Genomic DNA, 27,910 nt, shown 5'->3' on the forward strand with positions numbered 1-27,910 from the left:
GGAAGGGCCATCCTGCGTGACACTGCAGTGCCACTCCTAGATGGGCCCGGTGTTTGTGTCGGCCACTAGGGTCGCTTATCTTACTCACACAGCGACCTCGGTGCAAATTTTAGGACTAAAAATAATATTGTGAGGTGTGATGTGTTCAGAATAGGCTGAAAATGAGTGTAAATTATGTTTTTTGAGGTTAATAATACTTTGGGATCAAAATTACCCCCAAATTCTATGATTTAAGCTGTTTTTTAGGGTTTTTTGAAAAAAACACCCGAATCCAAAACACACCCGAATCCGACAAAAAAAATTCGGTGAGGTTTTGCCAAAACGCGGTCGAACCCAAAACACGGCCGCGGAACCGAACCCAAAACCAAAACACAAAACCCGAAAAATTTCCGGCGCTCATCTCTAGTTAAAACCCTTGGTATATTTGAAAGTTTCTATCATGTCCCCCTTTTCCCTTCTCTCCTCCAAACTATACATGTTAAGATCTTTTAGCCTTTCTGGGTAAGTTTTGTGATGTAGGCCATGCACCATTTTAGTTGCCCTTCTTTGTACACTCTCTAATGTATTCATATCCTTCTGGAGATATGGGGGGGGTCATTCCGAGTTGATCGCTAGCTGCCGTTCATCTCAGCGCATCGATCAGGCTAAAAATTGGCACCTCTGCGCATGCGTATGGTGCGCACGCGCGATGTACTTTCACATAAGCCGATGCAGTTTCACACAAGGTCTAGCGACGCTTTTCAGTCGCACTGCTGATCGTTGAGTGATTGACAGGAAGTGGGTATTTCTGGGTGGTAACGGACCGTTTTCGGGGAGTGTGTGAAAAAACGCAAGCGTGCCAGATAAAAACGCAGGCGTGCCTGGAAAAATGTAGGCATGGTTGGCCGAACGCAGGGCGTGTTTGTGACGTCAAAACAGGTACGAAATAGTCTGAAGTGATCGCAAGGTAGGAGTAGGTCTGGAGCTACTCTGAAACTGCACAATCTTTTTTTTGTAGCAGCGCTACGATCCTTTCGTTTGCACTTCTGCTAAGCTAAGATACACTCCTAGAGGGCGGCGGCTTAGCATTTGCACTGCTGCTAAAAGCAGCTAGCGAGCTAACAACTCGGAATGAGGGCCAAGGTCTCCAAATGAGGCTGCACCAATGACCTATACAGTGGCATTATTACTTCTTTTTTCCTGCTATTGATTCCTCTCCCTATGCAACCAAGCATCTGACTTGCCTTACTCATTGCTTTGTTGCATTGCTTCCCTGCCTTTAAGTCACTTGAAATAGTGACTTCGAAATCCCTTTCCTCCTCAGTAGTTTCCATTTTAGTATCCTTGATACTATATTTAGCCTGTGGGTTTTGAGACCCAAGTGCATGATTTTGCATTTTTTAGCATTAAACTGTAGTTGCCACATTCTTGACCATTTCTCAAGCTTAGCTAAGTCATCAATCATTTGTTTTACCCCTCCCGGTGTGTCTACCCTATTGCATATCTTTGTATCATCTGGAAAAAGGCATACTTTCCCTTCAATGCCATTTGCAGTGTCACCAACAAAGATATTAAAAAGAACTTGTCCAAGTACAGATCCCTGGGGTACTCCACTGGTAACATTTCCCTCCACAGATTGCACTCCATTTACTACAACTGTCTGTTTCTTATACTGCAACCAGGTTCTTATCCATTTAACTGTTTTATAGTCCACCCCCACGCTTTCAAGTTTATTTAGCAGTCTGCGATGTGGGACAGTGTCAAATGCCTTACTAAAGTCTAGATATGCTGCATCTACAGCTCCCCTTTGGTCTATTATTTTCATCACAGAGTCAAAAAGTCAATAAGATTTGTTTAGCATGATCTCCCACCAGTAAATCCATGCTGTTTTGTATCCTCTAAGTTGTTTGATTTAAGATATTCCACAACTCTTTCTTTTAATAGTTTTTCCATTACTTTCCCTACTACTGATGTAAGGCTTACTGGTCTGTAGTTACTTGCTTCTTCCTTGCTTCCACTTTTGTACAGTGGAACTACATTCGCTCTTTTCCAGTCCTCTGGAATGGCATCTGTATTTAGTGACTGGTTAAATAATTCTGTTAATGGTGCCACCAGAACATCTTTTAGCTCTTATAGTAACCTTGGGTGTATCCCATCTGGGCCCATTGATTTATTCACTTTTAGTTTTGAAAGTTCTGTTAGGACCTTCTTCTCTGTAAATGTACTTTCATCTACTTTATTTTTATAAATGTCCTTCCAACTTAACTGTGGCCCCTCCCCTTCTCATTCTGTAGTAAATACTGAGCAAAAATAATTATTTAGGTGATCTGCTATTGCCTTGTCTCCCTCCACCAAAATTCTCACTCTCTGTCTTAAATCTTATTATTCCTCCATTTGATTTTCTCCTTTCATTTATATACTTGCAAAAAGTTTTGACCCCTTTATCTACTGACTGGGCCAATTTGTCATCAGCTTCTGCCTCTGCACGTCTGATCACTTTCTTAGCTTCCTTCCATCTGTCAAGATACACCTCTTTGTCATAATTATTTTGAGTCTGTTTGTATTTCCTAAAAGTCCTCTTTATTGCTTTCACACTAGTTGATACTTCTTTTGTGAACCACACTGGCTTCCTTTTACTGGTGCTTTTCCTAACCCTTTTGATACAAAGGTCTGTTGCCCTTAGTATTGCACTTTTCAGTTTTTCCCACCTCTCCTGCACTCCTTCAAAGTTCCTCCAGTCCGCCAATGACTCACTTAAACATCTCAGCATTTCTAAACTCCAACACCTTTGTTTTTGTGTGACAGGAGTTGGATCCTGTCTGTATTCTAAACCATACTGCTTGATGATCACTGGATCCCAGGTGCTCACTCACATATATGTCTGATATCCTGTCACCATTTGTGAGAATTAAATCTAATATTGAGTCTTTGCGAGTGGGCTCCCTCACCAATTGCTTGAGAGATGCTCCCTGTAAGGAATTTAGAAATTTGCCACTTGTAGCTGAACTTGCAAAAGACCCCTTCTAATTTACATCAGGTAAATTAAAGTCTCCCATGATTATGACTTCTCCCTTTAAAGTCATTTTAGTGATGTCCATCAATAGGTTCCTGTCCAAATCCTATGCCTGGCCTGGTGGTCTATAGATCACCCCAATGTGAATTATGTCCTTCTCCCCGGTTTCTGTGGTGACCCAAAGGGCCTCAGTTTTGTCATCAATATTTTGTATTAAAGAGTAGCATTTATGCTTTTTTTCCACATACATTGCTACCCTTCCTCCTATTCTTCCCATTCTATCCTTCCTAAATAAATTGTATCCTGCTATAGCTATGTCCCAGTCATGATTCTCATTGCACAATGACTCTGTAATTGCCACAATGTCCAGGTTATCCCTTGACATTATCAGAATTAGCTCTGGAATTTTGTCTCCTAAGCTCCTAGCATTTGCACACATAGGGGGTAATTCCAAGTTGATCACAGCAGGAATTTTGTCAGCAGTTGGGCAAAACCATGTGCACTGCAGGGGAGGCAGATATAACATGTGCAGAAAAAGTTAGATTTGGGTGGGTTATTTTATTTCTGTGCAGGGTAAATACTGGCTGCTTTATTTTTACACTGCAATTTAGATTGCAGATTGAACACACCACACCCAAATCTAACTCTTTCTGCACATGTTAAATCTGCCTCCCCTGAAGTGCACATGGTTTTGCCCAACTGCTAACAAAAATCCTGCTGCGATCAACTTGGAATTACCCCCTTAGCTTTAAGAATTTTGTCTGTGCATCTGTTATTAGTAGCCATGTCCAGACAGTACAAAATAAATGACAAGTTTAAAGTTGAAATTACCTGTTTGGTGATGTTGCTCAGTGTTTGGTATTTTTTTTTTTTTTTACTAATCAGGAATCACACTCTGTCCTTTACACCACGACTACACCTCACTAAATGTAAAGATATAGTACACCTGACCACAATGGCCAAATTATCAAAATGAGGTAAACACCAGATAGCATGCAATAATAAACTATGTTTCACTGAGCAACTTCTCCACACATACAATGCCAATTACAAGCAAATCATTACATCAAAAAAGATTCATGAGTTTGCATAAGAGCGAACTGTAGTGAGTAGATTGGGGAAGTCTTTTCATAGTTTAAAAAGACAGATAATATGCATAAGATGAATTACATACTTTTGAGGCATTAAGGCAGTCCATATGTCATAGGTTTGGTGTGTTGATGTTTTCCTTCTGTTTACCTTTGGTTTAATGCAGGTATAACGCTAATATTATAATAACACTTATGTCAGCACTTCTTTGGAAGCACTACCAGGCGATGGCTACCAGCCTTATACTGAACTTTAAATAGTAAAAGTACCTTTTTAAAACAACCTGACAGGTGTCTACAGTCAGGCTTGCTGTTTCCTAGACTTGACCACACCGAATACCTGGCCTTGATTCTTTGCAATCACACCGTGCTGTTCTATATCCATGTCAGGTATGTTCATGCCAACCCTGTCACACTAGCTTTGTTCATTCTCTGCCTATGTTTATTTGGTTTTGATCTGCATTATCTTCTGTTCCATTAATCTGCAGAAACAATACCTCTATGTTCGGGTAGCAGATTTATTCCTACTAGGTTCAATACTATTGACACTGATTATGTTTCTTGAGTTTGCTTGTCACAACATGGCACATTTCTCTTCAAAGGCCTTTGAATTGTTTTGCATGTGGGTATTGCTTAAAGCCTTATTCATTTTCACTTATTCAACCTTCTGCTCCGTACACTGATACCAAATCACGACCTCCCATTCTACTCTGCCTTAAGGGGGGTACACACGGAGAGATCTGTGTTTAAAATGTAAGCAATATGACTTGATTGCTTAGATTTTAAGCACAGATCTGTCGTGTGTATGCCCCCCAGCGATAGCAATGCACGGCCCCGCGCATCACTATTGCCGGTGCTAGATTGAGCCTGCATGCAGGCTCAATCTAGCGGGTTGCTCACTTCAGCGCTGTGTGAAGTGAGCGGCCCCCCGTTCCCCCCCCTCGCTTAGCACACAACTTGATGTGTTGAGCGGGGGGAGAGATGTGTGCTGTGCTGAGCAGTCTGTGTTAAGATCGCTCAGCACACATCTCTCCCGTCAGTACTGGCCTTTACTTACTCTAATGTGACCATCAATGTTCTAGGCCCAGGATTTATGTTTGAATTTATCTTATACTTACCTGCTCTTATCCATCCTCCAGAACATAGTATGCCAAAGAGATTTGTTATATTTCCTCCTTCATTGCTTACTACTGTTACTATAATTGTGTCTCTGCTATTGGTCGTCCAAACTGTAATACATAGTGTCATACTCATTATGTTCACATGAAATCAAGGCTATATAAAGCCTTATTGTTTAGATCTCTGTTTAGATGTTAACCCCTGTATATATGACGTGAATACATTTTCACTGCAATTCAGTGGTGTTTGAAGTGTATACTTATGTTAGTATAGGAACTTGCAGAAAATGAGGAACCTTTAACGCTGGGCTGCAAGCTTAAATGTTTTTAGGCAAAATATGAACAAATTCCTCATGCTTTCATTTGCAAGATACAAACAGATTCCCATTGGTGGCTACAAGCTCTGACATCACTCGTATTTCTGTTTTACATTTACATAGACGTGTCCTTCCTTGATGCGCCTGCTGCATGCGTACACATTGCGGGTGCGATTATTCGTACCTGTGTGCATCTCAGCCGGAGGTCCATATGCATCATGGTTCGTGGGTGCATACGCAGTGCATGAGCGTATCCATGGGCACACTAGTCACGGCAAATGAGCCGCGAATATACGCAATCATTGTAAGATGAGGCATGTTCCATCTGTATATGGCATTACTGACTATGGGCCTGATTCTGAGTTTGTTGCAGCTTTGTCCACAGCTGCATCTTTTGCTGCTGTAATTCCCTTCTATTGTATACACCCATGCGTATGAATGTGAAAGGACTGAGACGCGCAATTTGAGTGTCTGTAGATACTGTCATACTGCTTGGTCTTCAGATGCCACCATCGTTCGCACCATTTAAACTTGCACCAGCCCTGTGGCAGGTGCAGATTTTCCATCTGAGTATGACCTCCAGTCTGAATGATGAAGCATCTGTGTATACCAGTGGTTCCTAAACAGTCCAGGAATTCTGGGGTGCTTTGGGACACTTTCTGGGAGTGCCCCGGACTGGTGGCCCAGAACCAAATCAAATTATTTATGGGCAAAGCAATAGGCAAAACCAGTGCTAATGGCTGCCAATCATAAATAGTTGTGGACAATTAGAACCACAACTACGGTATGTCCACCAGCGGCTATGGGTCGTTGGGTCAACTCAACTTAGGTCGACAGTCATTAGGTCGACCATGGAAGGTTGACATGCATTAGGTCGGCAGGCGCAATAGGTCGACATGGTCATTAGGTCAACATGTACTAGGTCAAAAGGTCGATATGGGTTTTTGGACTTTTTTTGGTGTTGTTTTCTTCGTAAAGTGACGGGAACCCCAATTAGTGCACCGAGTCCCCTCGCATGAACTTCAGGCAGGTTACCATTCCCAATTGTAGTCCACGTGGATCGTCAAGTATGAAAAAGTTCTAAAAATGGAAAAAAGTGAAAAATTCATGTCGACCTTTTGACCCATCGACCTAGTACATGTCGACCTAATGACCATGTCGACCTATTGACCATGTCGACCTAATACATGTCGACCTTCAGAGGTTGACCTAATGACTGTCTACTTAAGCTGTGTCGACCTAACGGCCGTATCCCCCACCAGCAACACCAACACCACATAACTGAACCTAAGCAGGACAGGTAGGCACAATTTTACTTAATTAAAAAAATGTAAAACAAAATTTCAATAAAGAACTTTTGACCTAGGGGTGCTTTGAATAAAATGCTGATACTGTAGGGTGCTGTGGGTCAAGAAAGTTTGTGTAACACTGCCATAATGCCCATAAGATGGACCATTTTCCCAGTCACCACCCAGGAACACTTTGCACTTTTCCAAAACATTTCTGATATCTACTGATACAGTCTCAATAGTAACTGCGCCTTTGTGCCTACAGACTGTGTAATGCATGTGCTGTATGAGTTATTAGGGATTTCCTGCATGTGCAGTAGCAAAACATTACTCAACTATGTAAAAATCGTCATTGCCGAGGAACATCAGCGACTCAGAAACAGGCCAAATAGATTGAATTTAATTCCCTGACACAATGTGCCATTCTGGAATATGCATAGCCAGGCATTATGGTGATGCCTGGTGGCATATCGTAAAATAACTGAGTTCTCCCTATGAGCAATAACTGTGCTTTACTGATAAGAGCGGTGTATTCTACAGCACACTTGTTTATCTTGATTCACTATTTACATATTGCATGCTTAAAAAACCCCCACATAAAATTATAGAATTTCAATTATTAGACAAGTTTTTTACTCTGATTGTCAGTGGAACATAACCTCATCTATACAGTATGTTATGACTGTAATTTATAACTGGCTTCATTTTCAAAGATTTTTAAGTAAATCTTGTTTTATTCTACTAACAGTTTGTGTGTCAAAATTCCATTGTTGATTTTTCCACCCCCAAAATCCATGATCCTCTGTCTACATGTTCCAGGACTGATGATAAAGAACTATGGGCCTAATTCAGACCTGACCGGTGCTGTGCGTTTTCGCACAGCAGCCGATCAGGTCTGAACTGCGCATGCACCGGCTGTCCCAGCCCTGTGATTGCCTCTGCCTGATTGACAGGCAGATGCGTTCGCTGGGCGGTATAAGTGGGCCGACGGCGTTTGGCCGCCGTCTTAAGAGAACGTTCCAGAGCTGCGCAGGTAGGGAGCTACAGTACTATTCAAGCACAAAAGTATCGCCACTGTGCAAAGCTTGTGTATGTACTTATGCGGGGTGGGGGTGGGGGGGGGGGGGGGTCGGGCCTGACATGCAGGGCGGACTAGCCATCCCCCTGCATGTCTGTGTGACTGGTCGTAGATGTGCTAAATTTAGCACATCTACAATCAGGTGTGAATTAGGCCCTGTGCTAACTATTTAGGGAGGTATATTAGCCTAAATCAATATATCGGCTGTAAGCTATCAGTAAAAAACCAACTTGCACCTTCTCACACATAAAGAAGGTGTGAGTTGGTGCCGCAACTTGGGAATGTAATAGCCTGAGAGTTTTTAAGCTGGAGGCCACTACACTGTGCAATGTAGGGTAAGTTTTTTAGTGGTTAACCTCGCACCTTCTAATGAAAATTGCATTACCAGATGCAATTTTTGACAGAAGCATTCACAGATCAGTGAGATGCTGTCTGTGGTCTGAAAAATTTCAGGACATTTTCGGCATTTACCAGCTGCATGCAGACTGCAGCGCCTGCAAGAACAGTTCAATCTTCCCTAACCACCAGCTGAAGCAAGAGGTAGTAATAAGGTGGAATACCACCCTTTACATGCTCCAGCAGATGGAGGAACAGTGGGGGTAATTCCAAGTTGATCGCAGCAGGACATTTTTTTGCAGTTGGGCAAAACCATGTGCACTGCAGGGGAGGCAGATATAACATTTGCAGAGAGAGTTAGATTTTTTTTTAAATTCAATATTTTTTATTGAGATTTTCAATTTTGCTTTAACACTTCACACATACAACACACAAACAGTATCCACACCCAACATGTGTGGAGACAACAGTACATGTATGCAGTTTATAGTATATTTAGTAAACATTATTACCCATAGAGCATAGATTCACATAGCAACGGGGTCTTAGCTCAACACATCCTAAACATAACAGTTCCCTTAAGCTTATAAACACATCAGAATTGTCACATTATGTTACAAATATCATAGCAAGGCAAGACCGGCCGCGGGGACTCCCCGCCCACACAACATCCCATACTGACACCCTGGGAAGAACCCGGGTCTAGCTATATCTCTCTTTGTAATATTTAGAGTCCATCCATCTACCCCATATTGTGGACCATTTCTTCTCCACCTTCCTAGCCAGAAATACAAATTTTTCATGCGCAATTGTTTCATTGACCAAGGATATCCAAGCCCCAGATGTCGGGGCCTCACTGGCCAGCCATAGCCGGGCAATACAGACTCTAGCTAGAGCGCATAGGTTAATAACATATCGCCTACTAGGTGGGTCTAAGGCTTCCTCGTCCACAATCAACAATGTACAAAGCGCAGGAGTACACACGAAGGAGGGAATACCTGTGTCGCACAAGATCCGTATTACCGCCGTCCAAAACACAGACACGCCAGGACACACCCACAGTAAATGCCAGAAGTCGGCATCCACGGCTCCACATCTAGGGCATTGCGAGTTGTGAGCACCCCCGATATGTGCTAATCTCACCGGGGTCATATACACCCTGTGTAGAATGTACAGTTGTATTTGCTGATATCTAACAGAGGAAGTGGAGATCCGATGGGCCCCTATGGCAGTATTCCATGCATCATCTGATAGCATGCCCACATCTGATTCCCACCTACCTCGAAGGGCCGTGAGAGGGTCACTGTGGTGCATTAGCAGGATACGACCATATATTCTAGAGACTAAGTGTCCCGAGTCTAGTGTTTGCAACATTGTTTTAACCGGGGAGTCAACTAAGACTGGAGGGCCATTTGGGAACTGGGCTGCCAGTGCATGTCTCAACCGTAGGAATTGAAAAAAGAACCCTGAGGGAATATTGTGTGCGTGTTGAAATTGTTGGAAAGAATTAAGAATCCCATCACTATATATATGGCCCATAGATGTTACTCCCCATCTTCCCCAAACTTCTCGGACCTGAAGATGACACAGTTCGGGTAACCCATATATGTTATCCAGAGGGGTGTCAGGGTCGACGCCGTGGCCCCGCATCACAGAATGCACCATTTTCCACACCAGGATGGCTTGCTTAATAAGCGGTATTGTGGACATTTTAACACTGCCACAGAGAAGTAGCTGTAATGGGGAGCCCCCCGGGTATTCGTGATGCAACATCAGTGAATGCAAAGCCAGGGGATCGAGATCATTAACCCACTCCCAGACATGTATTAATTGCGCCGCGTAGTAGTAGAAACGGAAATTGGGGAGGGCCAGACCCCCCATTTCACGTGTTCTGGTCATGGTATCTAGTTTTAAGCATGCACGTTTACTGGCCCACACCAGGGAGGAAAGCAACCCGTCTATTTGTTTAAAAATCTTCTGTGGAATATAGACGGGTGATTGCTGCAGGACATAGAGAAACTTGGGCAGGAAGACCATTTTAACCATATTAACCCTCCCCGTGACTGTTAAGGGCAACTTACCCCACGCCTGCACCCGGCCGCGGAGATATACTATTTGAGGAGTAACATTGAGAAGAGAGAATTTTTGAGGGTCATTAGACACCCAAACACCCAAATATTTGAATGATTCCACCCACTTCAATGGAAGAACCATCAACGGGGAGGCAGGGACTTCGCCCTTAAGTGGGATGATAGAGGATTTCTCCCAGTTTATCAGTAAGCCAGAGTATCGCCGAACCCTTCAATAATTTCAAAGATCCTAGGCATAGACTCAGCATAGCGATCCACAAACATCAGGATGTCATCAGCGTATAGGGCCACTCTGTCCTCCCGAGCACCCACTTTAAGTCCATAAATACCCGTATCAGTTCTCAGAAGACATGCAAGGGGTTCAACGGCCATAGCAAACAGGGTAGGGGACAAGGGACAACCCTGTCGCGTGCCTCTAGACAAGGGAAAGGAGTGAGATACGAAACCATTGACCGCCACCCTTGCCGAGGGAGAGGAGTACATCAGTCGGACATATTTAATAAATTTCGGGCCTATGCCAAATCTTCGCATAACTTCCCATAAATATTCCCACTCCACAGAGTCAAAAGCCTTAGCGGCATCCAGCGAAACAACAATGGAGGAGGAAGGGTCCGCCCGGGGGATTTGTAGGTAGGTAAACAAACGTCTGAGATTAATGGAGGTCGATTTATTAGGCATAAATCCCGTCTGATCCGGGTGTATAATGTGGGAAATAACTGTATTTAGTCTACCAGCCAATATCTTAGCCAAAATTTTAATGTCAGTGGGTAGGAGGGATATAGGACGGTAGGACTCCACTTTCTTAGGATCCTTGTCAGGTTTAGGGAGAACCACAATCACTGCCTCCGCCATAGACGGGGGAAGAGAATCCTGTATAAACATCTGGCCATATAACTCAAGTAGGTGGGGGACAAAAAAATCCAAGTTATGCTTATAAACCTCGGATGGTATTCCATCCAAGCCCGGGGCTTTACCACTAGGAGAGGCCTCAATCGCTGCTCTAACTTCATCGGGGGAAATGGGCGCCTCCAAAAGGTCGCAAGCCTCCCCGGACAAGGTGGGGAAGCAGACACCGTCTAAGTAATCATTTAATTGTGATGAGGTACAATCTAATTTAGAATCATATAAGCGACTATAGAAGGATACAAATTCAGCCGTCATCTGTGGAGTCTGGGTCAGGTGGACACCGTCAGCGCTCACAATCTCCACCACCACACTAGTAGGTCTGTCTCCCCGAGCCAGAGAGGCCAGATATGTCCCCGGCCTGTCCCCCGTTGCGTAAAAGGTATGGGATGAGAAAAGGAGTCTATGCTGAGTCTTTTCCATTAGGTTGTCTCTCCATTCCCTCTGAGCCGACAACCAGGCTGACCTGGAACTGATCAAGGAATCCTGCAAGTATTGTAGTTCTGCAGCGACAGTCCGGGCCTCCAACTCAGCCTCCCTTTTCCTATAGAAGGATTTTAGTTCAGACACCCGTTTAATCAAACTCCCCCGTAAAAAGGCCTTAAATGTGTCCCATAGGTTAGAGATAGACTGGTCGGTACTATTCAGCTCGAAGAACTCCCGCCATGCGGCCACCATTTCAGATCCGTCACCCATGTGAACGAGCCAAAATGGGTTAAATTTCCACACAGCTTGACCCCTATCACAATTAAAGTCTAAATTAAAGGTCAAGGGGGAGTGGTCTGATATACCTCTAGTCTCATATCTAATGTTACCGACGCGCGGAACCATGTCATTCGAGAGGAGGGCCAGGTCGATCCTAGAGAACGAAGAATGGGAGTGTGAGAAACACGAGTACTGTTTAAGAGAAGGGTGTCTCAGTCTCCATGGATCGACCAGGCCCAATCCCGACACCACATTTGCAAACCCAGACCGCCCAGGACCCGCAGCAGACGGAGACCTGGATAGCCTATCCATGACCACGTCCAGCACATTATTGAAATCCCCCAAGCAGATAACAGACACCCCGGGGGATAAGGCCATGAACCCAGCAACCCTCTTAAGTACATCGGGAGAGTATGGAGGGGGCACATAGACTGCCAGCCGGAGGACAGGAATATAAAATAACCTACATTTCAAAAACACATATCTCCCCCAGGGATCTGTTTGTATAGATTCCATTACAAAAGGGACGGTCCGTTTAATAAGGACTGAGACCCCGCGTGAGGCGGACGTGTGCATAGAGTGGTATGCCCAACCCACCCAGGGCCTCTTCAGTGAGAGAATCTTACTACCTACCAAATGTGTTTCCATAAGGCAAACAATATCAGCGGCGTAGTGTTTGAGCTGTCGGAGCACAAGAGACCTATTAACTTTATCATTGAGCCCTCTCACATTCCACGATACCACCTTAATCCCCGTCATAGTACAGTAGAGGTATAATCAGTGCATCGCCCCGCGGCCGGTCAGCCCCGTCACATACAAATTCTGTAACCAGACACCATTGCTTATAATGCACAGTTGTAGACCATGTACTTGCACTACATACATTTTCGCTCAAAAAATAAACATAACCCATCCCCCTCCCCTTCCCCCCACCCTGTATACCACCCCCAACATGCAGCATACCTGGATCCCAAAACTGAGTGTTCATACCGAAAGATTAAAATAAACCAAACTGTATTGCACCATCGGCCAGTGCAAACACTCCTTAATCGGGGCTTAGTTGGTGCAACCACACCTCGATCAGGGCCAAGAATATAATGACTCTCGGGAAAATAGAGATAGCCTCCAGCCACCAACCCCCCCCGAAAAAATATAGGAGGGGAAATCATAGACATCCACCCCCTGGGTCCGGTCACACCCACAATAAGCATACATGTATAACAAAGAGCCAATCATATCGACCCACAAACAAACCCCCCCCCCACCCCCCAGAAACAACAGGAGATAATATAAATCCGATAGCCTACCCGAAACATCAACGTAGGCAAACGAGTAGTCACATGCCCTGTCTAACCTGTGAGATCAGAGTAAAATAACTGGGATACAGAGGACATTGACCACAGAATATCACCCCCGCAGCCTATCACCACACATTAATTAACACGCATGTGCAGCCCACATAGTAAATAACAAGAGAAGCACACAAGGAGAGAAAAAAAAAACAACAACAAATAAAGCAAACAGGATAAAGTCAGCGTCAGGGGTAGCTGGAGACTCAGGGGTCTGCAAGGGCACGCCTCGCTGGGAATCGTCTATCCAGCCACGCCGCGGCCTCACGAGGAGTTGTGAAAAACTTTGTTTCCCCATCAGCCACCACTCGCAATCTAGATGGGAAGAGCATGGCATACGGCAGGTCAAGTTCACGGAGCCTCCTCTTAACAGACAGGAACTGAGCCCTATCCTTTTGTACATCCACGGCAAAGTCCAGGAAAACCGATATGGGCGATCCGTTCCATTTCAAAGGTCCTTTGGTGCGGGCCAGCCTTAGAACTGTGTCGCGGTCTCGGAAATGAAGGAATTTAGCAATAAAGGTGCGAGGTGGAGCCCCCGGAGGCAGCGGGCGCATCGGAACTCTATGGGCCCGTTCAACGGTAAAATAAGGCGAGAATTCCTCAGTCCCAAAAGCATCCCGGAGCCACTTTACAAGAAATTCTTCAGGAGTTGAGCCCTCTTCCTTTTCCAGCAGGCCAACGAAACGGACATTATTGCGCCGCAAGCGCCCCTCCATATCCGTCAGTTTTTTGCGCACCTCAGTCATTTGAGATTCCAAAGCATCAGTGCGACGACCCAGCGGCCCGACGGAGTCTTCAACATTGGATATACGGGTCTCAGCCTCTCCCACTCTCTCTCTCACTCGTTGAAGGTCTTGATGGATAATGGAGAGATCAGACTGCACTTGCCCAATCTTGTCCGCCAGACGTGCCTCACTGGCAGTCACCGCCTCTAATACTCTCTGCAGAGCAGCATCCGGATGATCTGAGGAAGCGGAACTATACGCAGGAGATGGCGGTGCTGTTTCAGAACCAGCGCTCTCACCCCCCCGCCGCTGAGAGCCAGGATTCCGGACAAACTTATCCATTGCGCCCGCCGCCGCATTACTTTGGCGGCCGCCGCGCACCATTTTAGACAACACGGTGTCGCTCTACTCAGCCGACCAGGTATATCAAAGCAAATATAGGCAAGCAGGAGGGGGGCGCCCACGCCGACACCCCACAGAAAGGCCAGTGGGTTCAAGGCAGGGTATAAATATATATAGCTAAGCAGCAGGGCCAGAGCCTCCTGATATAATGCAAAGTGACCGCCTGATGGAGCAGGGAATTAGGCAATGTCCCCCCTAATCAGAGCTGTGCGGTAAAGATAAACAGCCCCCAATGTTGACCTCCAGGCAAGGTGAGATCCGGAACGGTCAGCTAGAGATGTGCAGCAGGAGGAGAGGGGGGAAGGGTACAGACCGCCAGCCAGCTCAGTTAGGCCCCCACAGATTAACAATCCGCCCCGTATTAGTAGGTACCGATTTTCAGTCAGGATGGGAGGATGCAGCAGCAGATGGTCAGATCAGTGGACGCAGCGGCCGGCAGCCGAATATGGGCAGGATGAACTTCCAGGCTCCCCAGAGTGTCCAGGCGATACAGCGCCCCAGCCCCGCTCAAAAGTCCCGGTCGGCTGCAGCGGGCGGGGAGAGATCGCGGGAGCCGCACTTCCGGTCCCCCGGGCCCGCGGTGGTGCAGGATGGTGCAGGCAGCCTCAGACGCGCTCCGGGTCCCCCCAGCAGGCACACAGGGTGGCAGTCAAGCTCCCCTCGCTCCCCTCCTCAGAGAAGCGGGCGGCGGTGGAGAGCCGGAGCCGAACTTCCGGTCCTCCGGGCGGCACAGGTACGTGGCGGTGCAGGGCGCAAAGTGCTCCAGGCGCCACAGTCTCATCTCGGGTCCCTCAGCAGGCACACAGGGGCGGCAGACGAGCTTTCCTACTCCCCACCACAGAGACGCGGGTGGCGGCGGTGAGCGGGAGCCGAACTTCCGGTCGGAGGTGAGCGCGAGGCGGCAGCTCCAGCGCCGAGCAGGGCCCGCCGGGTAGATAGGGCTGCAGGAGCCAGAGGGACAACGGGATCCGGCCCAAATTCACACCATGGGGGCAGGAAGCATTCATGCAACGTTGACCCCAATATCAGACCCAGGGGGGGAGTCCAGGATGATGTTTCAGGATATATTGGCTGGAGAGCTGCACAGTACAAGTGCTACTCCATGCCCGTCCAGGCCACGCCCCCCGAGAGAGTTAGATTTGGGTGGGTTATTTTATTTCTGTGCAGGGTAAATACTGGCTGCTTTATTTTTACACTGCAAATTAGATTGCAGATTGAACACACCCCACCCAAATCTAACTCTCTCTGCACATGTTATAACTGCCTCCCCTGCAGTGCACATGGTTTTGCCCAATTGCTAACAGAATTCCTGCTGCGATCAACTTGGAATTACCCCCCGTGTCGGGGCAGGGCCATCTGTTTGTATGGGCTCAATGGGCACTTGCCCAAGGGCCCCAAGAGTATATGAGGGCCCCAGGCTGATAGCTAAGGGTCCCCCCTTTCCAGGGGTACCAGATTTTAAAAAATCGGACCTGAGGAACCAGAGATATCTGACTATGGTGGCCAATCCCGGGATCGGGATCGGCGGGATCCCGGGATTTAGGGCCAAAAATTGGAAGCTCCAATCCCGGGGGTTGAGGGATCAGCATTTAGCGTCCACAGGACGCTCAGACGCTGCCCAGCTTCCTTGTTCCGGCTCCTCAGTGCAGCGTGAGAGGTCATGCTGCGCCGTCAGCAGCTGCTGGGAGCCACCAGCAGCGATTAGAGGATCCGGGGCGGGGTGGGGCGAGGGGGCAGCCACATAGCTAAAAGCCCGGGATTGGCTTTCCTATATCTGACTTCAAAGCAAAAGTCCCTATCCAAGCCTGTTAATTTCTCCTCCCAGCCAGATATCTCAGGGTATGACTGACTTAGAGTTTGTCTGAGGGTATACTCCAAAACTGGAACTATCCCCTTTCGGGCTACACTGGCAGCTTGTCTCTACTCTGCCCAGAACCAGAGATATCATCCTTTCAGCAGCTGGTCCCTGCTCCAGCTCCACGTGCCTGAGATGCAGTTTTATATATTTGTCTAAGGATTACTCTGGCTCCTGAACTCTGATCCCCAAGTCCCCAGTACCTCCTGAAAGGTGAGACTCTCTAGTTTTTTATACTATTGAAAGCTCAAAAAATATATTTCCAGGAACTGGAGATAGCTACAGTCAAGCAAGCTGCCCTCCCATGTAAAATGATGAATAATAAGTCCATTCCACTATCCACCCCTCCCCAGCATATTAAACACCCCCTTCCACCCTGGAAGTCATGTATTGGAGCCCGTTCATTCAGCCTAATGTCCCCTTCTACAGTTTAGTGTTATCCCTCCCTCCCCATCTCCCACCATCTATGAGGTAAAGGTGTAATTAGTCCTACATGCTGAGTGGAAGACAGAACCCCCCTTACCGCCCGTGGGACATCAAAGCTGCTGCTGATAGCACCGCCCACCCCTACCGCTTTAGGATGGGTAGGGGCCCCAGTGCATTGCTTTGCTCAGGGGCCTACACTGCTGTTAAGACGGCCCTGAACGGGGATGCAGTCTGCAACCAGGGGTCACCCGCCGAAGGTGGGACACCGAATTGCCAACTCCTATTCAGTGACAGGAGCTGTGTGCTGCACTGTAATATTATGTGCAGCACCTGGCTCCTGTCACTGTGTAGGAGCCGACACTGCACTTACACTAGTCCCTGGGGGCAGCCTGCACCTCAGGGACCTACGGAGTGGTGAAACGAGGGTTTAGTCTGCGAGGTCATGCCCCGACCCATGAGGCCACATCCCTTACCCATGAGGCTATACCCCCTTTTTCTCAGCTATGCAATTTTACCACGAGCACTGTGTATCCCCTGCACTGGGTGTCACCACCATTAGTGATGCTTCTGCCTGCCAACTAATCACTTCCTCCCATTCCTGCCTCCAAGATTTTGCACGTGTTGCTGCCTATCTCTGGAATTCTCTACCTCTCCCTATCAGACTCTCCACCTCTTTACAGAACTTCAAGCGGACTCTCAGTACTCACTTCTTAATCAAGCCTAGCCATCTCTCGTCCCTTTTACATGTTCACTGTCTACCCCATCTGTGTCACCTTTGTCTGTCTGCCTCTCCAATTTAGAATGTAAGCTCTCATGAGCAGGGCCCTCTCCTCTCATGTGCTTTTCCTTCTCTTCAGGGCCGTAACCATGTGTGTGCTGAGTGGGCATTGCACACAGCGCACTTGTGATGGAGGCACAATGTGTGCTGACCCCCGAATTGGCTGCCCTGTTGTGCATTAAGGTGGCAGCACTGGCGAGTCCCCCCCTGGGCAGACGTGTGTTCCGCTGCGGGTGCGGGCACACCTGTCTGTGGAGTTAGCTGGGGGGGGAGAGGCAGCTGGCAGCAGCTCCGGAGCAGGTGAGCACTCTGGCTGGCCTGTGTCTGCTGTTTCTGTAACAGCGTGGGCAGACTGTAAAGGAGAGGGGGCGGGCTGCAGGAGGGGAAATGCTGCCGGACTCCGGTGTCTCACACCACCCACCAAGCAGACTTGCCTACCCGCGGGAGGCTCCCATATTTTGCCAGAGTGCCGAGCAACCCCCAGATTCCCACTGCACGCGGCTCCCCTCACCGTCCCCCTTCTCCCTTACCGGAATTAATGGAGGAGAAGCCAGCAGGACGGAGGGACCGAATGCTATATGTGGCCCCGCCCCCAGTAGCACGTCAGTCACCATGCTATACAGTATAGGCCGGCAGCTTCCAGAGGCCTGCAGTTTGGACGAATTTGTGGAGCTCCTCCAGTCACCAGTCCCCCCAGCATTGACTCAGAGTTGCCGGCACCACAATCAGTTACAGGCAGCAGAGTCACTGCGGTCCCATCAGCCCAAATTTCGGAAGACCCGCAAATCGCGGCATTTTGGGGTGGAGCCTAATCGAATGGTGCCTTGTCCTGACCTGGACGCAGCTGATCCCCTACTTGGTGAGTGGGGAGGTGTGTGTGTTATATATGTATGTGTGTATGGTATACTGATATGTGTGTGTGTGTGTGTGTGTGTGTGTGTGTGTGTACTATATATATATATATATATTATAAATATGTATATATGTGTGTGTAATCGTATGCACCACCCAAATAAATATCTTCACAGCCCCTAACCCCCCCTTCTCCATCCGTAGCACCCGACCCTCTGTCTCCCACCCAGATTCCCCTCTCCTGCGCTCTCTCTCTTCACATGTCTAATCGCCCCCCCCTTCTCCATCCATAACACCCCTGACCCCCTGTCCCCCACCCAGATTCCTCTCTTCTGCTGGCTCTCTCTCCTCACAGCTCCAACCCCCTCCTCCATCCGCGGCATCCCCACCCCCCTGCCCCCCACCCAGATTCCCCTCTCCTGCTCTCTCTCTTCACAGCTCTAACCCCCCCTTCTCTATTTCTCTATCCGTAGCACCCCCGACCAGTGCCGTAACTAGGTGTGTGCTAGCAGTGCGTTGCACACAGCGAATGTGCACTGGGAGCGCACCCGCTAGCACACACAGGAAGCGGGCAAGCAGGGTATTAGTATTTACCCTGTAGGCACCGCCATCCCCCGTCGCTGTCAGACAAATTTGGAAACAGCAGTGCCGTGCTGCGCTCCCTCCCAGCGTTTCAATCCGGGGATGCGCATGGCATTCTGGGAGCGGCAGCGGGAGAACAGAGAAGAGGAGCAGCCAGCAGCTCACTGCAGCAGCACATCTCGGCGTTGGGAGTGGCCACAAATGCCGCGGCGCTGCATCCCCCCCTTCCTGACTGCGCTCCTGAGAGAACTGCTGTGCGACCTTGCACTTGGCAGTGTCACACACATGGCTTGCCAGAGGAAGAGTCCAGCACAGGAGCGGAGGCAGCATGGGGTGAGTCACAGAGCGGGGTGGGGGTGGGGTGGTTACAGCTGGAAGTTGGGAACAAACACTTTGCTCAGCACCTCAACAGTCCACACTGATGTCCCTCACTGTTCATTACACCCACTCTCTGCTCCCCTCACTACTCCCTACTCTCACCCTCACTGATCCCTACACCCACTCTGTTACCCTCACTCACCCACCAACATTGCTCCCTACTCTGCGCTCTACGCTGTCTGCTGTAATGTGTAAAAAGAGGACTCTACCATAATGTGTAAAAAGGGGACGCTGTCTGCCTTAATGTGTAAAAAGGGGGACACTGTCTGCCGTAATGTGTAAAAAGCGGACGCTGTCTGCCGTAATGTGTAAAAAGGGGGACGCTGCTTGCCATAATGTGTAAAAAGGGGGACGCTGCCTGCCGTAATGTGTAAAAAGGGGGACGCTGCCTGCCGTAATGTGTAAAAAGGGGGACGCTGCTTGCCATAATGTGTAAAAAGGGGACGCTGCCTGCCGTAATGTGTAAAAAGGGGGACGCTGCCTGTGCAGCGTAATTTGAATAATGGAGACAACTGTGCACCGTAGTATGAGTTGGTATTATTTTGTGGCCACGCCCCTTCCCCACGAAGCCACGCCCCTATATATTTTTTGCGCGGCTGCCGCGCGCACTACCCCTGTCTTGCATGGGGGGCGCCAATGTCGTTCCTTGCACACAGCGCTAAAATGCCTAGTTACGGCACTGCTTCTCTTACTTAGACTATCTTTTACGCCATTCACCCTACATCGGCACCACGTCCTCAGCTTCAGTCACACTTTTGCTTTTTTCAGTATCATATCCCCTGATGCAGTAATGGTTATATACCTTGTACTTGTCCTACACTGTCTTGTACTCAAAGTCACTGTTTTCTTATTTTGCTCATTTGTGTTTGTAGTTTGTTAGGCGCTGTGGAACCCTTGTGGCATCATATGAGTTAAGGATAATATTAATAGCCTGTTCCCGCTTCTAGGAGCAGCCCGCCACTGGCTGGTGCCCTGCACTGGTACCTTTCAGGTGTGTTTTTGATGACATATTCCCCATGTAGTCATTGCAGCTCTCACCCACCAATCTCTAGTTGCATACTTCAACAGCCAGGGACAATGCTGTAAGTGCGGCAACGACAGCTGCAGCTGTCGAAATTGATAGCTGCAGTTGTCAAAACAATCTATGCCACTGCCTGTTCATAACTTGCCAAGCCAGATTGGCACCCAATCTAGGTATAGCGGCGCTGATAAAGACAAGGGACGCATGGTGCTCCCATCATCCTGATCATTTCCCTATACTATTACATGCAGGAAGTGATAACTGCAACATATAATGGGGGTCATTCTGAGTTGATCGTAGCTGTGCTAAATTTAGCGCAGCTACGATCGTAAACTCAGACATGCGGGGGGATGCCCAGCACAGGGCTAGTCCGCCCAGCATGTCAGTGCTGGCCCCCCCGCACAAATACAAAAGCATCGCACAGCGGCGATGCCTCTGTATTTGAGGAGTAACTCCTGGCCAGCGCAGCTCCTACGGCTGGCCGGGAGTTGCTCGTCGCTCCCGCTGGCCACAGCGGCTGCGTGACACGTCACGCAGCCGCCGCCCCCCGCCCCCCCAAAGGTACGGCCACGCCTGCGTTGGCCAGACCGCTCCCCCTAAACAGCGGCTTAACACCGCCGTTCAGCCCCCTCCCGCCTAGCGACCGCCTCTGTCTCAGAGGCGATCGCTAGGTAACGAAAGCTGCCATGCACCGGTGCACTGTGGCGCCGGCGCATGCGCAGTTCCGACCCGATCGCTGCGCTGCGAAAAACTGCAGCGAGTGATCGGGTCGCAATGACCCCCAATGTGTACAGTTACCAGACAGACAGGTAACACACCTTCATGCCTCCTGGTGAGCTGCATCCAACTGAACATATGCATGGAAATGTGCTTTTCATGACTCATAAGTAATGAGGTAAACCCTAAAATTGTCGAAATCACCTCCACATTTAGGGGAGTATTTATTAAAGCTTGGAGAGAGAAACAATTTTTAGAGGTAAAGTACCAATCAATCAGCTCCTCACTTTTATTTTTCAAACACAGCCTGCAAAATCTAAAGCGGAAGCTGATTAGTTAGTACTTTATCGCTCACAAATATTATATCTCTCCGAGCTTGGATAAATACCCCTTAGTAGTCTGAAATACCATTTCTTCATCTCCTGGGAGAAACATTCCACTTCCCGTCACTCAAGTCGGGAGGTTAAGATCATATTCAGATTATACCCAGATATTTATGGTATCTGGACTCTAGGTTGACACTGTCTAGGTGGACACACATTAGGTCGACACCTATTGGTCGACATTGAGTATGCAGACACAGGAAATAAGTCGACACATCCATTAGGGCAACATGAACCTTTTTTTTTTTTTAAACATTTTCATACTTTACGATCCACGTGGACTACAACTGGTAACGGTAACCTGTGCCGAGCGCAGCGGTAGTGGAGCGAGACACCTTGCCCGAAGCATGGCGAGTGAAGTGAGCCATGCGAGAAGACACGGTGCACTAATTGGGCTTCCCCGTCACTTTACGAAAAAAACGACACCAACAAAACATAAAAAACTCATGTCAACCTTTTTCCATGTCGACCTTGTTTATGTTGACCTAATTACGGCGTCGACCTATTTCCTATGTCGCCCTAGTCACTGTCGATCAATAGGTGTCAACCTAATGTGTGTCGACCTAGACACTGTCCACCCTGAGTCCCAAACCCATATTTATTGCACTGCCAGGCTTCCATAAGCATACCACCATACTTTGAGAGGTTGAATTAAGCTAATTAAAAAGATCCCTAGCACACCAGGAATTAGCAATGGTGGTGAGATGGACTATGGGGGTCATTCCTACCTGTTCGCACGCTGACGTTTTTTGCAGTGCAGCGATCAGGTCACTACTGTGCATGCGTATGCACCACAATGCGCAGGCGCGTCGTACGGGTACAAAGCGGATCGTTGCTGAGGGATGAATTTTACGAAGAATCCATTCGCACAGCCGATCGCAAGGAGATTGACAGGAAGAAGGCGTTTGTGGGTGTCAACTGACCGTTTTCTGGGAGTGTTTGGGAAAACGCAGGCGTGTCCAAGCGTTTGCAGGGCGGGTGTCTGATGTCAATCCGGGACCAGACAGGGTGAAGTGATCGCAAGGGCTGAGTAAGTTCAGACCTACTCAGAAACTGCACATAATGTTTTTGCAGAGCGCGGTTGCACAGGCGTTTGCACACTTGCAAAGCGAAAATATACTCCCCTAAAGGCGGCGACTATCTGATTGCAGCGCTGAAAAAAGTAGCTAGCGAGCGATCAACTCGGAATGAACCCCTATATCATTAAATCCACCACTCAAACGTGGACTTCAGAACTGGTCAGAAAGTTATTGTATTGTGTCATACATCCTCCTACCAGAACTAGGGGCGTATCTACCCATTGGCCAGGATGGCACTCGCCAGAGGCACCAGCAAAGGAGGGATGCTGCCTGGTGGTGCTACCCCGTGGCCAGGGGGTACATTTTTAGAGGCAGCCCTTGTGTGTGTGCCTCCCCCGACAGTGACACCCGGCAACATGCAGAGCTAGCAGCAGCAGTCACAGTTACTGGTGGCGGTGTCCGGTGTCCATACTGAAATCAAGAAACACTACATAAACTACAGCTCCCAGCAGCCCTTGAGAGCTCGGGTGCTTCCGGCAGCAAGGGCTGCTGGGAGCTGTAGTTTATATAGATTTTCATGATTTTAATGTGTTGCCGTGTCGGACACCTGTGGCTGCTACCAGCTCTACATATTGCCGGGCGACCCTGCGAGTGAGGCACTGCCTTGGGGGGGCATCTGATTTGCCTCCCGCTGTCCGCACTGCACCACACACCTCAAGCCTCCCAGTCCCCGCGTGGTGTCCACCTCCCACACGGCGCTGTCCCACTAGTGACTTTGTCCTGTTGAGTAATAGACACACACACACACACACACACACACACACACACACACACACACACACACACACACACACACACACACACACACACTCTCTCTCTCTCTCTCTCTCTCTCTCTCTCTCTCTTTCCTAAGAGGCTCTACCTGGTGCAGTGTGTATAAGGGGCTACGTGGCACAGTGTGTATAATGGGCTACCTGGCGCAGTGTGTATAATGGGCTACCTTGCACAGTGTGTTTAAGGGGACACCTGGCACCGTGTGTATAATGGTCTACCTGGTGCAGTGTGTATAAGGGGCTACCTGGCACCGTGTGTATAAGTGGCTACCTGGCACCATGTGTATAATGGACTACCTGGCACCGTGTGTATAATGGGATACTTGGTGCAGTGTGTATAAGGGGCTATGTGGCGCCAGTGTGTATAATGGGTTACCTTGCGCAGTGTGTATAAGTGGCTACCTGGCACCATGTGTATAATGGGCTACCTTGTGCAGTGTATAAGGGGCTACCTGGCACCGTGTGTATAATGGGCTACCTGGTGCAGTGTGTATAAGGGGCTATGTGGCACCATGTGTAAAAGGGACTACTTACTGCAGTGTGTATAAGGGGCTTCCTGGCACCATGGGTATAATGGGCTACCTGGTGCAGTGTGTATAAGCGGCTTCCTGGTGCAGTGTGTATAATGGGCTACCTGGCACACTGTGTATAAGGGGCTACCTGGCACTGTGTGTTTAAGTGGCTACCTGGCACCATGTGTATAATGGGCTACCTGGTACAGTGTGTATAAGGGGCTACTTGGCGCAGTGTGTATAAGGGGCTACCTGATGCAGTATGTATAAGGGGTTCTACCTGGTGCAATGTGTATAAGAGGCTACCTGGCGCAGTGTGTATAAGGGTCTCTACCTGGCGTAGTGTGTATAAGGGTCTCTACCCAGCGCAGTGTGTATAAGGGATCTGCTGTACTGTGGTGTAATGCGTGTAATGGGTTCTAGCATGGTATATTGTTTATAATGGTTACTACTGTGTAGCGTAATGTTAATAAGGGGCTCTAGCATGTGGCATAATGTATATAAGGAGTACTACTGTGTAGCATAATGTGAATAATGAACATTACTGTGCGGTGTAATGTGAGTAAGGGAGGCTACTGTGTGATGTAATTTGAATTGGGGGTACTATTGAGTGACCATGCCCCTTTTTACCTCACGTGCCTCACCTATTTCAAGTGTGTGTGTGTGTGTGTGTGTGTGTTAGGGCGTCAGTCCTTTACTTTGCCAGGGGTGCTCGGACACCTAGATACACCCCTGACCAGAACATATACATTATTATTGCATCAACAGAACAAATTATCTGCATTATAGAAGAAGAAAAGTGTCTGTATTTTTGTGTATGTGCGTCTGTTTGTGTTGGTGGGATGAGGTTGTTAATCGATTATACCCCAGCCCACACCAGGAGAAGACAGGTTATGGTTCTTTGCAAGTGGTTTAGGCTGTGGGGCTTTGCTTATACTGTCCCAGTCTTTACGTGGAAACCATTATTGAAATCAGTGTCCATGTTTCTGTAGTTTTAGTCCTATCATGAAAACTAACAAAGCTCACCAACCTATACTAGGTTGTCCCATAATGTAACATCACTGATCACTGCTGCCTGGTAAATGAAGATTGCAGTGTTTGCAGACATTGGCCATCTGAAGCTTTCTAAGAATGACCACCAGAACTCCTCTGCCGGTGTCCATTAATCATAGGCATGCGCAGGAGCCTTCTCGGTTTTGCCACTCTGGAACATCCTCCCCCCCGTGGCGTCACGGACAATCTTCTCCATCTCTTGCTCTGAAATATGGACTGCTCACCTGTTCCACCCATGTAAGCAGTCTATGTCCTGGAGAGGGGAGAGAGAGTACATGCAGCAAAGGGGGTAAGTCCCATAGTGGTATCCCTGTGTTGGCTCCTATGCACGCTTATGCCATTAATTCTACATTGACACGCCTTTGTTTTGTAGAACATTCCCCGTCGCTACCTCCGCCAAATGCTGCAATTATAACTGCGACTGCAAGTGATCTCACAGAAGGAGACCAGCTCATGTGCAGTACAGAGCCTGCGCATGTGTCAATCACTAACACTCGGACATGTTCCTAAACTATTGGGTTTGTGTATACCTGTATGTAACCCCTTCACTCTAAGCTGATAGTTATCTGGGGGTTACCGTTAAGTGAAAATAACTATGAATATCTTGTGCCTCCACCCAAACCAATTTGTAAACCCGGGCTTGTTTGGGTAAGCCCTGCCGTTAGCTAGTGTATGTATGTATGATCAGTATGTTGTGCTATTTATATACACTAGCATACCTTATACCTTTTTCTCCTTTTCCCTCTAGGTTCTTTGGATCCTTCTTTCACTTCGACTCAGTGATGGTAAGTATAACAGGTTTTATTTTGTTGCAAATGAATAGCATATGACCAATAACTCTTATGAAACACTCAATAACATGCAGTAGGGTTTTCCCCGCTAATCCCTCTCTATGGGCCTATACAAACAGATTTGCATGCAATACAAAAAACCAAAATAATAATAATACCATATATATGAGTGACCCGGGTACTCAGAGTTATTTAGTGCACTGGTGGGGCCCTGGTAAAATAGTTCACACTCTAACAGTGTTCTGGTTTACCTGGTAGTCTTGGTTTATTTGTATTATCCATCAGTCTTCTGCTCAACTTAACTATCTCCAGTAGTATAGCTGTGATATTTCCTCTGCGGTACACTAGTAAGCAAAACGATCACCTCTTGTAGTCAGTAGACTGATGATGTAAGTGATTACTTTGTCGCTAAGGCCAATTAAGGACACTCTTTCAGGGAGTACTTCACCACTGGGCTTCCAAGGTCATATAGTTCAAATTGTCTTAGTCAAATGACTACTTGGTGGGTCAGGGGTATAGTGGCGTCTATTCGCTAGAAGGGGATATCAATATAGGTGCGTTGTGATTCTAACTCACGCGGCTCAGAGAGTGGTTTTGCTAAAGTGGCACACCCCTCGTCCATCCATACAATTTCTGGCAGGGGGGGAGGAGATCCTTGTACCCTGAGGGGTTGGTTTCACTGACACTGAGCATTAATGTCCATCATACTCCCTTTCCTATCGACCTGTGACCAGTCGAGAGGGAGTAGTGCTCTCTTTCTACTCTGAGTAGTCAATAACTTATTAACATCTGTATATTTAGGCTGCAGCTCATAAATGACTTAGTCCTCTTCCTCCTGATATGACTTCCAGTAATGCATGTGTGTATACCGCTCAGTCTCCCTGTACTAATAGTATCACATTCAATATGTAAATGTTCAGAGTGCCATATCCAAATACGAGGCAAAACTACTTCTCCACTGCTATCACCGTTAGCAGCCTGTCCCCGTGCATAGAGGGCTATGAATTGGGCTACCAGGTATTAACTATAATCTGGTCCCCTATTGATGTACTTTATCCTTTGATCCTCCCCTCTTCTCCGCCTCTCTCTTTAGTGTCAGTCAATGTGTATATGTAAGTACTCCCCCGACTCTCTTCCTCCACACTAATCCTGACTTATCTGACGTGTTGTTCAGGGACACGGGCACTGAGCACAATCACCTCACCGACCTCCTCTGCAGGTGCGTTGCTACGGGTACCTGTCAGATACCTGACCTCACTGTACCGCTGCTGCCGCTGCCGTTCTCTTCTCCTTCAATACCACCACCGCCGGTGGTGTCTCCACGTATCCCTCTTTCTCTATCCGCCTGATCTGCTGCTGCTGCTGTGCTCTCTCTCAGCACTGCTGCTCACACCAACTGTCTTTTTCAGCCGTTACTTCGGGTCCCGTATGTAGTCCGTTTCTGCTGGCTCACGCTCCCTTCCCAGCAGGGAAAAGTCCCATTCCTCGAGACACCCCCGCTCTAGAAAGTTCTCCTGTTCCCTGCGTTGCATATCCATACTTTCTTGTTCAATATATCTATGCATGCATGTACATTATAACAATATCATATAGCACACTATCATTAAAGTTATATACATATTTGTATTTATAAGTCACACTTGTCTCTATATTTTAATATTGTTTTATTTATCTGGGCTACACTCTCCCCCTGGTGATCTATGCGACTTTGTCAAGCTAGATCACTACACACTAGTATTCTAATATTCCGTTGTCAGCTATATTTCCTTCAAAATACGGCCAAGAGAACACCATACCTAAATGATTAACTCGGGGAATTGTACAAGGGGTTCCTAACTGATCATACATAAATATCAAAGGAGCCCGTCTTTGTCTCTCTGGTCTGCTGTACTCCCCCTCAGTTGTGCTGTTAGAGTCACCTGCAGTATGATGCCTCCAGTTTCCCGGTACCTCCCTATCTTCTTCTACCAGGCCTATTCCCGGGCCATTCTCAATTACATCTTCCTCTATTATTTCCAACCCTTCCCCAGGAAAATCGCCATACTCAATATCAACGTGGTCTTTGTGATTTTCTTCTGCCTCCCTGATTGGATCCTTGTAGTAGTAACCCCCACTTTCTTCTTCTACCTCTGTATCTCCAACTCCATTTAGTTCATCCCTCTTTAGAGACTCTCCTTTTGTGATCCGAACCTCATTCTCCTCTGTTAATGAGTCCAAGCATACTTCCCGCCCAATAGGGAGCAGGTGTTGTCGATGATAAGTTAAAACGGCTCCTGATCCATCTTCCGGTTGTATTTTATATACTGGCAGATTTG

At 47.7% G+C, this 27,910-nt stretch overlaps 1 long non-coding RNA gene across 1 annotated transcript in view; it reads left to right on the forward strand.

Annotated features, from left to right (window-relative positions):
• Nucleotides 1–4,010: 4,010 nt before the first annotated feature.
• LOC134929285 (uncharacterized) overlaps nt 4,011–27,910 on the forward strand; it is a 61,490-nt gene continuing 37,590 nt past the window's right edge. Inside the window, exons 1-2 of the long non-coding RNA XR_010178443.1 lie at nt 4,011–4,097; nt 4,372–4,470. This is a non-coding gene — a long non-coding RNA (uncharacterized LOC134929285). The remainder of the gene's footprint in view (nt 4,098–4,371; nt 4,471–27,910) is intronic.

Source organism: Pseudophryne corroboree, chromosome 5, assembly GCF_028390025.1.
Source record: "Pseudophryne corroboree isolate aPseCor3 chromosome 5, aPseCor3.hap2, whole genome shotgun sequence".
Taxonomy (NCBI): Eukaryota; Metazoa; Chordata; class Amphibia; order Anura; family Myobatrachidae; genus Pseudophryne; species Pseudophryne corroboree.